This window comes from Nyctereutes procyonoides, unplaced genomic scaffold (assembly GCF_905146905.1).
Source record: "Nyctereutes procyonoides isolate TBG_1078 unplaced genomic scaffold, NYPRO_anot_genome, whole genome shotgun sequence".
In the NCBI taxonomy this organism is placed as follows: domain Eukaryota; kingdom Metazoa; phylum Chordata; class Mammalia; order Carnivora; family Canidae; genus Nyctereutes; species Nyctereutes procyonoides.
In genome coordinates, this window is record NW_026575047.1 from 40,270,670 (window position 1) to 40,285,094 (window position 14,425).

A 14,425-nucleotide genomic window follows, 5' to 3' on the forward strand; every position below is an offset into this window, starting at 1 on the left:
ATAGACAAATACTATGGACTACTAAGATTGTTTGAAATAATACTACTGTCAAAACTCAACAGCACATTTGAGAGAAATCAATGAAACTGAAAGTTCATTCTTTGAAAAGATCATTGCAATTAACAGTTCTTTAGCTAGGCTGACTATGAAAAAGAGAGAAGGAGATTAAAATTGCTAAAATCAAGAGTGAAAGAGGCATATTATTACTATTACTATTAACCTTATTGAAATTTTTTAAAAAAGATTTATCTATTTGAGAGAAACAGAGATAGTGACAGAGACAGCATGAAAGAACACGAGGAGGAGAGGGAGAAGCAGGCTCCTCACGGAGCAGGGAGCCTGGCATGGGACTCAATTCCAGGACCCTGGGATCATGACCTGGGCTGAAGGCAGATGCTTAATCAACTAAACCACCCAGGCGCCCCAACCTTACAGAAATTTAAAAATATATTTATATAAGACAATGACAATAATATGAATGATGGTATATTGACAAATTAGATAACCCAGATGAGAGTGAAGAATTTCTGGGGACACAGAAATTTGCTGAAACTAACTCAAGAAGAAATAGAAAATTTGAATGGACCATAATAAGTAAAGAGATCAAATCAATAGTCAAAAATCGTCTCACAAAGGAAAGCCCAGGACTAGATGGCTTCACTGTTGAAGTCTACCAAATGTTTCAAGGAGTAATAGCAATCTTTTGCAAAGTCTTCCAAAATAAAAAAGAGAAGAGGAGGGAATGTTTCTAAACTCATTCTCTAAGGCTAGTATTACCCCAACATCAAAACCAGATAGAGATATTGAAAAACTATACAACAGCCCTTATGAATATAAATGCAAAAATCTTCAACAAAATATTAGAAACAACAAAATATTAGAAAACCAAGTCCAGCAACTTGTTAAAAGGATTATACACCATGACCAAGAGGGATTTATCCCAAGAATGCAAGATTGGTTTAAAATACAGAAATCAGGGCAGCCCAGGTGGCCCAGCGGTTTAGCGCCGCCTTCAGTCCAGGGCCTGATCCTTGAGACCTGGGATCGAGTCCTGGAGCCTGCTTCTCTCTCTGCCTATGTGTCTGACTCTCTCTCTGTGTCTCTCATGAATAAATAAATAAAATCTTTAAAAAAGTAAAAAGAAAATACAGAAATCCATATAATACCCTGTATTAATCGAATATGGGTGAAACCCATAAGATCAACTCAATAGACATGAAAAAGCTTTTGACAAAATTCCACATCATTCCATGTGGAACTCCCAACTAACTAAGAATAGAAAGGAACTTCCTCAACCTGATAAAAGTCATCTACAAAAAAACCCACAGCTAACATCACATTTAATGGTAAAAGAATAAAGCTTTCCTTCTTAGATCAGGAACAGGATGAAGATGTATACTCTCACCACTTATATTCAATGTTGTACTAAAGTTTCTATTCAGGACCAATTCAGACAATGAAATAAAATTAGATTAGAAAGAATTAGAAAGGAAAAAGTAAAACTTTATTTGCAGATGACATGGTTTTTATAAGTATAATGGAAAAGTCTGAGGAATCCACATACACGTACATGCCAATAAACAAAATTAGCAAGTTTGCAAAATATCAATATATAAAATCACTTCTATTTCTAGCAATGAACAATCCAAAAATGAAGTTAAGAAAACAATTCTACTTGCTATAGCATCAAAAAGAATAAAATACTTGGAAATAAATTTAATGCAAGTTGTGTGAAACTTGTACATTGAAAACTACAAAGCATTGTTGAAAGAAACTTAAAAATCTAATAAGTAGAAAAATATCCAATGTCCATGGATTGGAATAATTAATATTGTTAAAATGGTAATACTCTCCAAATTGATCTGTAGATGCAACACAATTCTTATAAAAATTCTAGCAGGGAAAAAAAAAAAATTTCTAGCAGGGAACCCTGGGTGGTGCAGCGGTTTAGCGCCTGCCTTTGGCCCAGGGCGCGATCCTGGAGACCTGGGATCGAATCCCACATCGGGCTCCCAGTGCATGGAGCCTGCTTCTCCCTCTGCCTGTGTCTCTGCCTTGCCTCTCTCTATCTCTGTGTGTGACTATCATAAATAAATAAAAAGTAAAAAAATAAAAATTCTAGCAATGTTTTGTGGGTTTTTTTTTTGAGAAAGTGACGTGCCCATTCTAATATTCATATGGAAATATAAGGAACCCACAATAGCAAAACATTCTTGAAAAGGAAGAGGAAAGTTGGAAGGACTCACACTTTGCAGTTTCAAAACTTACTGCAAAACTACCATAATTGAGATGTTATAGTACTGGCATAAATATAAATATAAATCAATGGAATAAAATTGAGGATCCAGAAATAAATCCATACATCCAACATCTATGATTTTCAACAAAGGCCTCAAGATAGTTCAATGGGGGAAAGAAGAGTTTCTTTAATAAATGGTGCTAAAACAACTGGGTATCCATATGCAAAAGAATGAATTTGGACCTGTACCTCACACTTTACACAAAAACTTACTCAAAATAGATGAAAGTCTTAAATGTAAGAGTTAAAACTACAAAGTCCTCAGAAGAAAATATAGGTATAAGTTGTAGTGAACTTAGGTTAGGCAAAGGTTTTTAAAATACGACACTTAAGGCACATGCAATCAAAGAAAAAATATGGATAAATTGGACTTAATCAATACTTAAAAGTTTTTTGTTTCAAGGGACATTGCCGAGAAAATGGATGACCCACAGAATAGGAGAAGATGTTTGTAAATTATATCTGATAGGGGTCTAGGAACTTTATTTTTTTAAAGATTTTATTTATTTATTCATGAGAGACACAGAGAGAGAGAGAGAGGCGCAGAGACACAGGCAGAGGGAGAAGCAGGTTCCATGCAAGGAGCCCGATGTGGGACTCGATCCTTGATCCCTAGGATCACACCCCGGGCTGCAGGCGGCGCTAAACCACTGCGCCACCGGGGCTGCCCAGGGTCTAGGAACTTTATTTTAATTTTTTTTAACTTTTATTTATTTATGATAGTCACAGAGAGAGAAAGAGAGAGAGGCAGAGACATAAGCAGAGGGAGAAGCAGGCTCCATGCACCGGGAGCCCGACGTGGGATTCGATCCCGGGTCTCCAGGATCGCGCCCTGGGCCAAAGGCAGGCGCCAAACCACTGTGCCACCCAGGGATCCCGGGTCTAGGAACTTTAAAGAACTTTTACAACCCAATAATAAAAAGACAAATAACCAAATTTAAAAATCAGTAGAAGATTTGAATATGTTTCTTTAAAGAAGATACACAAATGGCCAATAAGCACATGAAAAGATGTTCAACATTGTTAGTCATCAGGGAAATGCAAATCAAAGCCAATGAGATACACTCACTAGGACAGCCATAATTTTAAAAGTGGACAATAACAGGGACTACTGGCTGGCTCAGTCAGTGAAGTATGTGGCTCTTGATCTCGAGGTCATGAGTTCAAGCCCCATGTTGGGTGTAGAGCTTACTTAAATAAATAAACCTTTTAAAAAGTGGACAATAACAAGTGTGGGTGAGGATGTGAAGAAATTGGGACCCTCATACACTGCTGGTAGGAATGAAAAATGTTAGAAAACATTTTGGCAGTTCCTCAAAATGTTAATAAACATTACCCTATAACCCAGACCCAATGATTCCATACTTAGGTATATATTGAAGATAATTGAAAACATATGGTAGAATTAAAACTTGCATACAAATGGTCATAGTAGCATTATTCATAATAGCCCCAAAGCGGAAACAATCCACTGTCCATTAGCCAATAAATGAACAAACAAATGTGATAGAGCCATATAGTGGAATATTATTCAACCATCAAGACTGAAGTGCTGACAACATGGGTGTACCTTGTAAACATTTGGGATGCCTGGGTGGCTCTGTGGTTGAGCATCTGACTTTGGCTCAGGGTGTTATCCTGGGGTTCTGGGATCGAGTCCTGCATCAGGCTCCCTCCAGGGAGCCTGTTTCTCCCTCTGCCTATGTCTCTGCACCTCTCTCTCTGTGTCTCTCATGAATAAATAAAATCTTTAAAAAAAAAGAAAACATTTTGCTAAAGGTGATGGAGTTTCTTTTTGCAGGTGATAAAGATGTTTCTGAAATTGGATGGTGATGTTTGCATAACCTTGTAAATATACTAGAAACCACTGAATTGTATACTTTAACAGGATTAAAATTTTATAGTATATGAATAGTTTCTCCATTTAAAAATATCAGTGGGGTGCCTGGGTGGCTCAGTCAGTTAAGCATCTGCCTTTGGTTCAGGTTATGATCTCAAGGTCCTGGGTTTGAGATCCACATCAGGCTCCCTGCTCAGTGGGGAGCCTGCTTCTCCCTCTCTCTCTGCTTGTGCTCTTTCTCTGTCAAATAAATAAATAAAATCTTTTTTTTAATATTTATTTATTTATTTATTTATTTATTTATTTATTTATTTATTTATTTATTTATGATAGCCACACAGAGAGAGAGAGAGAGGCAGAGACACAGGCAGAGGGAGAAGCAGGCTCCATGCACCGGGAGCCCGACATGGGATTTGATTCCGGGTCTCCAGGACCATGCCCTGGGCCAAAGGCAGGCGCCAAACCGCTGCACCACCCAGGGATCCCAATAAATAAAATCTTAAAAAAAAAAAATCAGTAGCATTCCTGAGCAACACCTAATTTAAAAAGATAATTTAACAAATGAACTGATCCAAAAAACAAGAAAACCCTTTACGTATCAAGGAATAAATCTAATAATGGTATGGCACCCATTGAGAAGATTCTAAAATTTTATTGAAGATTATAAAAGAAGACCTGAGTACATGGAGAGACATGACATATTTGTGGATATGGCAATGACACTACAATGTTAATTTTCCTAAGTTAATTTATAAATTTATTGCAATTCTAATAAAAAGCCAGGGGATTTTCTTGTGCGAACTTAACAAACTGATGTTAAACTTAATACGAAGATGGCCAACAAAAGCCAAGAGAATTATGAAGATTAAGGAAGAAGACTTTCTTGTCAAATATCAAGGTTTATAAGAAAACTATAGTAGGGGCACCTGGCTGTCTCACTCGGTGGAGTGTGGGACTCATGATCTTGGGGTTGTGAGTTCAAGCCCCACATCAGGTGTAGAGATTACTTAAAAATAAAATCTTTTAAAAAGTATTATTATTAAAACTTTATTTATTTATTCATGAGAGACAGAGAGAGAGAGGCAGAGACACAGGCAGAGGGAGAAGCAGGCTCCACGCAGGGAGCCCGATGTGGGACTCAATCCCTGGTCTCCAGGATCAGGCCCTGGGCTGAAGGTGGCACTAAACCTCTGGGCCACTGGGGCTACCCCATAATATTATTTTTTAAAAGAGTTTATTTACTCATGTGAGACACACAGAGAGAGGCAGAGACTTAGGCAGAGGGAGAAGCAGGTTCCCCACAGGGAGCCTGATGCAGGACTTGATCCCAGAACCCTCGGATCACAACCTGAGCCAAAGGCAGATGCTCAACTACTGAACCACCCAGGTGACACTAAAATCTTTTTTTTTTTTTTTTTTTAAAAAGCTACAGTAGTGAGTATTGCCTGGAATAGCCATAGAGATGTTAAAATAGTCTAACAGACTAGAATAGAGAGCCCAGAAACTGACAGAAGCTAGTCTGTATGTGTTTGGCACTTGGAATATTTATATGAAAAAATTCTTAAGGGAAATAAAATAAAATTAGGTTCTTATCTCATACGATTCCCTGAAGTAATTTACATTTAGAATTAAAAGCAAAAACGTGGTAAACTTTTATTAAAAAATAGAAAAATATACCGGGGCATACCTTTATGATTTCATGACAGTGAATGATTTCTTAAACAAGACCCAAAAAGCACAAAGAAAAAAAGTATTCAATAACATTTACCTTTGAGACTTTAGTGGAGGCTGGGGTGCCTGTGTGGCTCAGTCAGTTAAGTGTCTGCCTTCGGCTCAGGTCATGATCCTGGAGTCTCAGGATGGTGCCCCGGGGCTCCCTGCTTAGCAGGGAGTCTGCTTTTCCCTCTCTCTCTATGTTCTCTCTCTCACTTGCTCTCTCTTTCAAATAAACAAATATATAATCTTAAAAATAAAAGAAACTTTAGTGGAGACAAAAGATATCAACTAAATTAGAACCAAGTTAATTGGGAGAAGATATTTGCAAAGTGTAACAACAATAAAGAATTAATATCTAGAATCCCTTAAGAACTTGAATAAATAAGTAAGAAAAAGATAAAGAAATGTTGAAAATTGAATAAAGGACATAACCAGGCAATTCATAGAAAAGGGCACTCCAATGGCTAATAAACTTATGAAAGATGCCCAAACTGACTAGTTATGAGAGTAATGCAATTAAAACAACCAATCATACCCATTAAACTGGAAAATTAACCAGGATAATAATCCCAAGTGTTGGTGAAGATACAGTGAAACAAGAATTTTTAGGCATTTGTTGGAAGTATAAATCACTATCATGTGGCAGCATCTAACAAATTTGCTGGTATGTATATCCTTCAACTCAGTAACCCTCCTTCTAGTTACATACTCTAGGGAAATTCTCCTGCATGGTCACAAGGAAACATGAGGAAAATGGTCACTACACTGCTGTTTGAAGAATAAGACATGGGTACAGCTGGCTGGCTCAGTTAGTAGAACATGGAACTCTTGATCCTGGGGTCATGAGTTCAAAGATAGAGTTTACTTAAAAAAAGAAGAAGAATGGGGCACCAGGTGGCTCAGTTGGTTAGGTGACTGATTCAATTTCAGCTCAGCTCTTGATCTCAGGGTCATGAGTTTGAGCCCCATGTTTGACTCCATGCTGGGCATGGAGTCTACTTAAAAAAATTAAATTAAATTAAATTTTTTTTTTAAAAAGTAAGGGGTGCCTGGGTGGCTCAGTCAGTTAAGTGACCATCTCCTGAGCTATTTCACAGCTTAGACTGGACCACACTAGCGTTCTGCTTTGTAGCTCTTGCCGAAATGACTTCTGCAAAATGTCCTAAAATAAGACAATTAAACACAAAGCATTTGTCAATATCACAGGCAAGGGGCAGTTAAGACATAAGCCCCCAGGTGTCAGCAAAAAAGACCATCAGCATGTTGACATTAACCTAATAGGTAGACAGATATGTGAGCAAAGCTATGATTGGCAGGACTCAGCATACCTTGATTGCTTAAGATAGTTCTGCAAAACAGCTCATAAAACCCCTTAAACTCAGAAACTCCAAGGGCAACCCTTTAGGGTCCCCTCTCTCTTGAGGAGTTTTATATTATTGCTCAATAAACTTTGCATTCTGCCCACCACTCTTCATCTCGTCTACCTTTTTATTCTTCAAAGTGTCACGACCAAGAACTGCAGGCACTAAACATCTACATCCAACATGGGGCTGACTCACAATCCTAAGATCACAAGTAGCATGCTCCAAAAAAAAAAAAAAAAAAAAAAACCCAAAAAACAAAAACACAAGAATCTCATGCTCCACTGATTGAGCCAGCCAGACATCCCTATAGCATTTTATTTCTTGTTTAAAAGCACCTGAGGTGGGGCACCTGGGTGGCTCAATTGATTAAGCGTCTACCTTAGGCTCAGGTCATGATCCCAGAGTCCTGAAATTGAGCCCCATATTGGACTCCCTGCACAGTAAGGAGTCTGCTTCTTTCTCTGCCCCTACTCCCCTTCCTTGTGCTTGCTCTCTCATTCTCTCTCTCTCAAATAAATAAATAAAATATTTTAAAAAAATCTGAGGCAAGTACATCAACAGCTGTTAAAACCAGGAAATAGATACATGGCTATGTTTTGTATTTTCTGAAGTATTTTACATATCTTTGAAATTTTTAATGATTTATTTTTAAAGTAGATACAAGCCCTGCACAAGGTTGTTTGATGGTAGAAATTGATGCTTGACTTTAGGAAGCTGTTGGACTTCTGGGTCACAGGTTCTTTTTCTTCAGATGAGGATGGCGACCCTTCTTTTGCTACCTGATAGGGTTTTGGTGAGCATCAAATACACTCACTCAAGAGAGCACTTGGAAAACTATAAATTCTGCTTAATGCTAATACTATTGTTATCACATAAAATGAAATGGCAAAAACATAATTAGCTAAGAACGGCTCAGTCAGAGATTTACAGTGAGAGCACACACTAATTTTGAATCAGATTAGAGATAAAGAGAAGATACTCAATTTTTCCTTAATGTTTCCCCAGGGTGTTCTAAGCAGTACAGATAAAGGCCACTTGCCCAGAGAGGCAGGTGAGGAGGTCCTGGGCTTAACTGTAAGTATAAATCTCTCCTTTGGCAATCTACCAGACTATCCATCAAAGAAGCCTTTTAGTGGAAAATGCCAGAGGCAGCAACCGAAGGCAGCTTGTAGAAGTGATGGGCTAGTTACAGAGGCACATTTAAGAGAGGATGTAGGTGAATTCTTGGCATTTTCAGGGCAGGAAGGCCTGCAAGACTTGCCTGTGAGCAGCTCCATCTCTCCTGCCTTTGGAGAGGAAATTGCTGAGTTAATTATATACACGGGAGACACAGTGCTAGCTGACTGACTACTTCTGATTCGCATTATTATTACTGAAATGATCTCGGCTTTTTAGCTAGATGGGGAGAAACCAGTTTCCTGAACAAATCTCAATAGAATCATGGTTTTCCTATCATCAGGTGGAAATCTTGTTAAATGCTCCAAGGACCTTGGTTTTATGGGTTTATTTCCACAGCCCCTGGCACTTTAGCTAAGATTTCATTCTGAAATAACATTTGCCCTTGGTGAAAAATGTCTTTTTGCTCCAGGCTCTTGGGTTCAATGACCTTTATGAATTTCTGACTCCTGGAGGCCCAGGAGTGAATTGGAGGACACTCGCATATAACCTCTCAGCTGGCCTACAAGATGAAGAGGGGACTCCTATCAAGGAGAGTCTTGATAGGAGGGGACTCCTCCTATCAAGGTCCCATTCAACCATTCAGAATGGTATTAAATGTAAAAACGTTTTTTTTCTTTTTAAGTAGATTTTATATTTTAGGGCAGTTTTAGGTTCATAGCAAGCTTGAGCAGAAAGTACAGAGTGTTCCCATATCTCCCCTGCCTCTACACGTGCCTAGCCTCCCCTCAACTCACATTTCTCACCAGACGGTACATTTCTTACAACTGATGAGCCTACACAGACACATCACTACACCCAAAGTCCACAGTTTACATTAGGGTCCACTCTTGGTGTTGGAATTCTATGCTGTGCATTTTGACAGATGTATAATGACATTTATCTACCATTATAGTATCCTCAAAGAATAGTTTCAGTGTCCTAAAAATCCTCTGTGCTCTGCCTGTTCATTCCTCCTTCCTCCCAACTCCTGGCAATCACTAGTCTTTTTACTGTCTCTACTAGTCTGTTTTACCTTTTTTTCCAAATATCATGTAGTTGGACTCACACAGTATATACACCTTTCACATTGGCTTCTTCTGCTTAGTAATATGCATTTAGGTATCCTTCATGTCTTTTTTATGGCTTGATAGCTGGTTTCTTTTTAGTTCTGGATAATACTATTCCATTGTCTGGATGTGCTACAGTTTATTTATCCATTCCCCTACTGAAGGATACCTTGGTTACTTTCAAGTTTTGGCAACCAGAATAAAGCTACTATAAACATCTGTGGGCAGGTTTTGTGTGGATATGTTTTCAACTCACTTGGGTAAAAAAAAAATTGCTAGATCTTATGGTAAGAGTATGTTTAGTTTTGTAAAAAAGTATCAAACTATTTTCAAACAGTGGCTCCACCATTTTGCATTCCTGCCAACCACGAAGGAGAGTTCCTGTTGCTATATATCCTCACCAGCATTTGGTGTTGTCAGTGTTCCAGATTTTAGCCATTCAAACAGGTGTGTAGTAGTATCTTATTTTCATTTTAGTTTGCATTTTCCTAATGACAAATGATATGGACACATTTCCATCTGCTTGTTGGTCATCTGTGTATCTTCTTTGGTGAGGTGTTCACTCAGGTTTTTCCTTTTCTTATTTTTGAGTTTTAAGAATTCGTTTATTTTTGGACATACAGATATTTATCAGACACTTATAAAATATTTGTCAGATATTTCTTTTACAAATATTTTCTCTCAGTCTGTGGCTTGTCTTCTCATTCTCTGGACAGTGTTTTTGGCACAGCAGAAAAATTTAATTTTAATGAAGTCCAGATGACCAACTATTTCTCATATGGATCATGCCTTTGGAGTTGTGAGAAAGTTTTTACCATGCCTAAGGCCATTTAGGTTTCCCCTGTGTGATTGTCCAGCAGTTTTATAGCTTTGCATTCTTCATTTAGGTCTATACGGTACTTTTGCTTTAATTTTTGTGATGCATATAAGGTCTGTGTCTAGATTCACTCACGTGACTGTCCAGTTGTTCAGCACCATGTGCTGAAAAAACTATTTCTATCTCTACAACTGAACAAAATTCCCAGTAGACTGAGTCATTTCCTGAAATTAGAACATTGCTTGCCAAATAAGAGATACCTAAGGCACTGTCAAATTCTGCTTTTCTAGCTCCTTTCCTTTTCTGTTTTTTATGTTTTATCAACCTCCCTTCTGTTGCACTCTTTCTACCTTCCTTCCTTCCTTCCCATTTTTAAGTAATTTTAGACTTACAGAAAAGTTGCAAAAATAATACAGAGAATTAATGTATACCCCTTACTTTGCTTCCCCTAATGTCAGCTACTTATATAGTCACAGGGTAATTATCAAGGCCAGAAAATTAACATCTTTACAATACTAATAATGAAACTACAGGCTTTATTTGAATTTCACCAGTTTTCTTGCTAATGCCCCTTTCTCTTCTTCTTGGATCTCACACTGTGTTTGGTTGACATAGCTCCCTAGTCTTCTCTGATCTGTAGAAGTTGCTAATTTTTTCCTTGACTTTCACATCCTTGACGAAGAGCATTGGTCAATTACTTGGTAGAATGTCTCTCAATTTGGCTTTGTGTGTTTTCTCATTGATTGGATTGAGGCCATGCATTACTGGGAAAATAGTACAGAAGAGAACTCAGGTCTTTCACAGTACATTGTATCTGTGGGTACCTGATGTTATCTTACTACTGATGATGTTAGTGAAGTGGTGTCTGACAGGTTTCTCTACTATAAAGTTATTTTTCCCTTGTAATTGATAAATATCTTCGGGGAACTACTCTGAAATGGTGCTCTATCTGCTTCCCCTGGTTTTAGCCTCTATCTTGTCTGCAACAAGTATTATTGGAGACACGTTATTTCTTAAAACATTGTTAAAAACTACATGGATATATTCTTATATTCAGTTTACAGAATATAACTTTAAAGGTTCTTCTTCACTCTTGCCACTCAGTACCACTTCCAACCCAGAGATAATGTCTCTTCAATGGTGTCTGTCCAGTGCTTTTTCTATGTACATCAAGAAAAATCTCCATTCTATTCCTGCTCCTCAGCCACCCCTTGCTCTTTCTGAAGGCAAAAAATGTCATTGGTGGCTTGGCTATTTATCTAGGGATATTTATGAATATGTGAGTACTGTTTATATGTATACCCTTCCCATTGTTATGCAAATGGTAGTATACCTTAGATACAATTCTGCTCCTTAATTTATACCTTTCCCTAAATGCAACTTGGAGATCATTCCATATTGGTACAAAAAGCATCTCCTCCTTAGAGCTAATGATGGTAGAGCATTTCATTGTAAGGATTCCGTTGTATGGACTATTTAATTAGTCCCCAGTTGGTGGATATTCAAGTAGCTTTCAATCTTTTGGTGTCTCAGTAACATGGCAATGCATTATATCTTCATGTTGGTGCAAGTGTTATTTATACGATAAATTCCTGGAGGTGAAAATACTAGATAGAGGGCATGTGCATTGATAACTTCTACAGGATATTAGCAAATCATCTCCCTATCAAAGCTTTATCAGTTTGTACTTCCATTAGCAATATATGAGAGAACCCCTTTTTCCTCACTCTTATTAACATAATGCATCATTAAATGATTCCATCTTTTTAAATCATATGTAAAAAATTATATTCAATGTAGTATTTTGAAGTAAATTTTATTGACATTTAACATACATGCAGACATATGTAGAAATCATAAGCATACAGCTCCATTTATTTTCATAAAGTGAATTCATCTGTGTAATTGCACTCAGATCAAGAAATAGAATTCCAGCAGCCCCAACGTATCTCCAGCTCCCTGCCACCCAAGACAGATTTCTAAACACCTACAATTAGTTTTGCCTGTTTTTGAATGTTATATAAAGGTCATTATGCAGTCTGTCCTTTTCCTGAACTCAATATCTCAATATAGTCTTATTTTGCAATTAAATATATTGTGTGTACAATGGGATATCACATTTTATGTTTTAACAGCCATTTCTTAAATCCCTTTTTCTGTGAACTCTTGATTCATATCCTTTGGGCATTTTTCTTTTGGGCTATTAGTCTCTATTTTTGTTGGTTTATGGAAGATTGTTACATATTAGGAAATAGCCCTTTGTGATATAAGTTGCAAATATTCTTTCCCAATTTATCATTTGATTTTGCCTATTGTAGTTTTTGTCACAGAATTTAAAAAAATGTATGGTGATTGAATGTATTAGTCTTTTGGAGATTCTGAAGTTTGCTGTCATATTTAGAAGGGACTTACCTATGCCAAAGTTATTCTTTAATTACCCATAATTTGCCTAGTTTTGTTTACATTTAAATATTTAAACCAATTGGTGGTCTTTCATTTCTGAATACCTTGTAATTTGATTTTTTAATTTTTTCTTAACCTAAGAGTATTTAGGAGAATATTTTAGTGACTTTTTAAGGCAGATAATATTTTGGCTATCCTTTTAAAACTACTAATCTTGAATTTATTTCATTGTGTTCAGAGATTGTGGCCTCTTTATGATTTTTAGGATTTGTCTAGTTTTCCTTTGTAGCTCAAAGCTGGGTCATTTTTTGTTCCCCGTGTGCTGTATGTGTGCATAATTTCATTCGCTTTTGTGTGTATTTGGTATGTGTACACATATGTAAAATACATTTATATATGGTCAAGTTTAATTATGCCATCAAATCTTTTACTTTTACCTAATATCTGATCGATGTGGCCCAAACCTTCCACCATGTGGTTTTATTAATCTCTGTTTGTTTTTCTATCCACTGTTGCTCTCTATATTCCAAAGCCATGCTCTTAAGAACATAAGGGATCATGATTTTTTTACTTTAATTTTACCACCAGTTGATACACAAATGTGTCTCATTATTAAAATGCAAAGAAACAGAAATAGAGGTGAAAAATCACTACTCAGTGTTATTACATTAAAGCAACAATGAGATACGATTTTTCCAGCAACAGATTGACAACATTTTTATTTATTTCTTTTTTCTTTTTTTTTTTTTGACAACATTTTTAAAAGATTAGCAGTAACGTTCCAGAGCGCCGGAGTGGCTCAGTTGGTTAAGTGTCTGCCTTTGGCTCAGGTCATGATCCCAGGGTCCTGGGATGGACCCTGTGCTGAGCTGCCCCCCACTCCCACCCACCCCATCTGATCAAACCATCAGACCCCCTCTCCTCCCCCTGTTCATTCTCTCTCAAATAAATAAATACAATCTTAAAAAAAAAAAGATCGGTAATATTCCGTGATAGCAAGCCCCTGTCGTGGGTGAGAGTACCCCTGGGAAAAGTCCTAGAGCATTGCCTGGCATGTATGTTAGAAGAACAATAAACAAGACTTCTTGTTACAAGTGAAATGACTGGTTGTGCCATTTAAAAGTTTGATAAGTATTACCAAGTTCTTCACCTAAAAAGTTTTTTTTTTTTTTTTTAAGTTTATCTGTTCATTAAATAACCTCTATACCTAGCATGGGGCTTGAACTCACAACCCCAAGGTCAAGAGTCACATGTTCTTCTGACTCAGCCAGCCAGGCACCTCCTTCACCTAAAAAGTTGTAATCACTCTCTATCAAACCCACTGTGGGGATGCCTGGGTGGCTCAGTGGTTGAGCATCTGCCTTCCCCTCAGGTCGTGATCCCGGAGTCCTGGGATCAAGTGCCACATCTGGCTCCTCACAGGGAGCCTGCTTCTTCCTCTGCCTATGTCTCTGCCTCTTTCTGTGTGTCTCTCATGAATAAATAAATAATATCTAAAACACAAACAAACAAACCAAAAAAGAACAACCTGCTGTGCTCGGAGTAACCCCAGCCCTAGTCTCCTTGCCCTAGTAGAGTAAGAGAAATGCAATCTGAGCCATCGTTTTCTCTCCTTCCATCAGGGTCGTGCAAAAGTTCTGGGTTTTTGGAGATGCTAAGGCATCGGCTTCTGGCTCACATGGGTTTCCTTGGAGCTATGCATTGTGTCAGCCAGCTGCCCACTGCACAGGTTAAGGAACGCTTTGTAAGGTTAGGAGTACA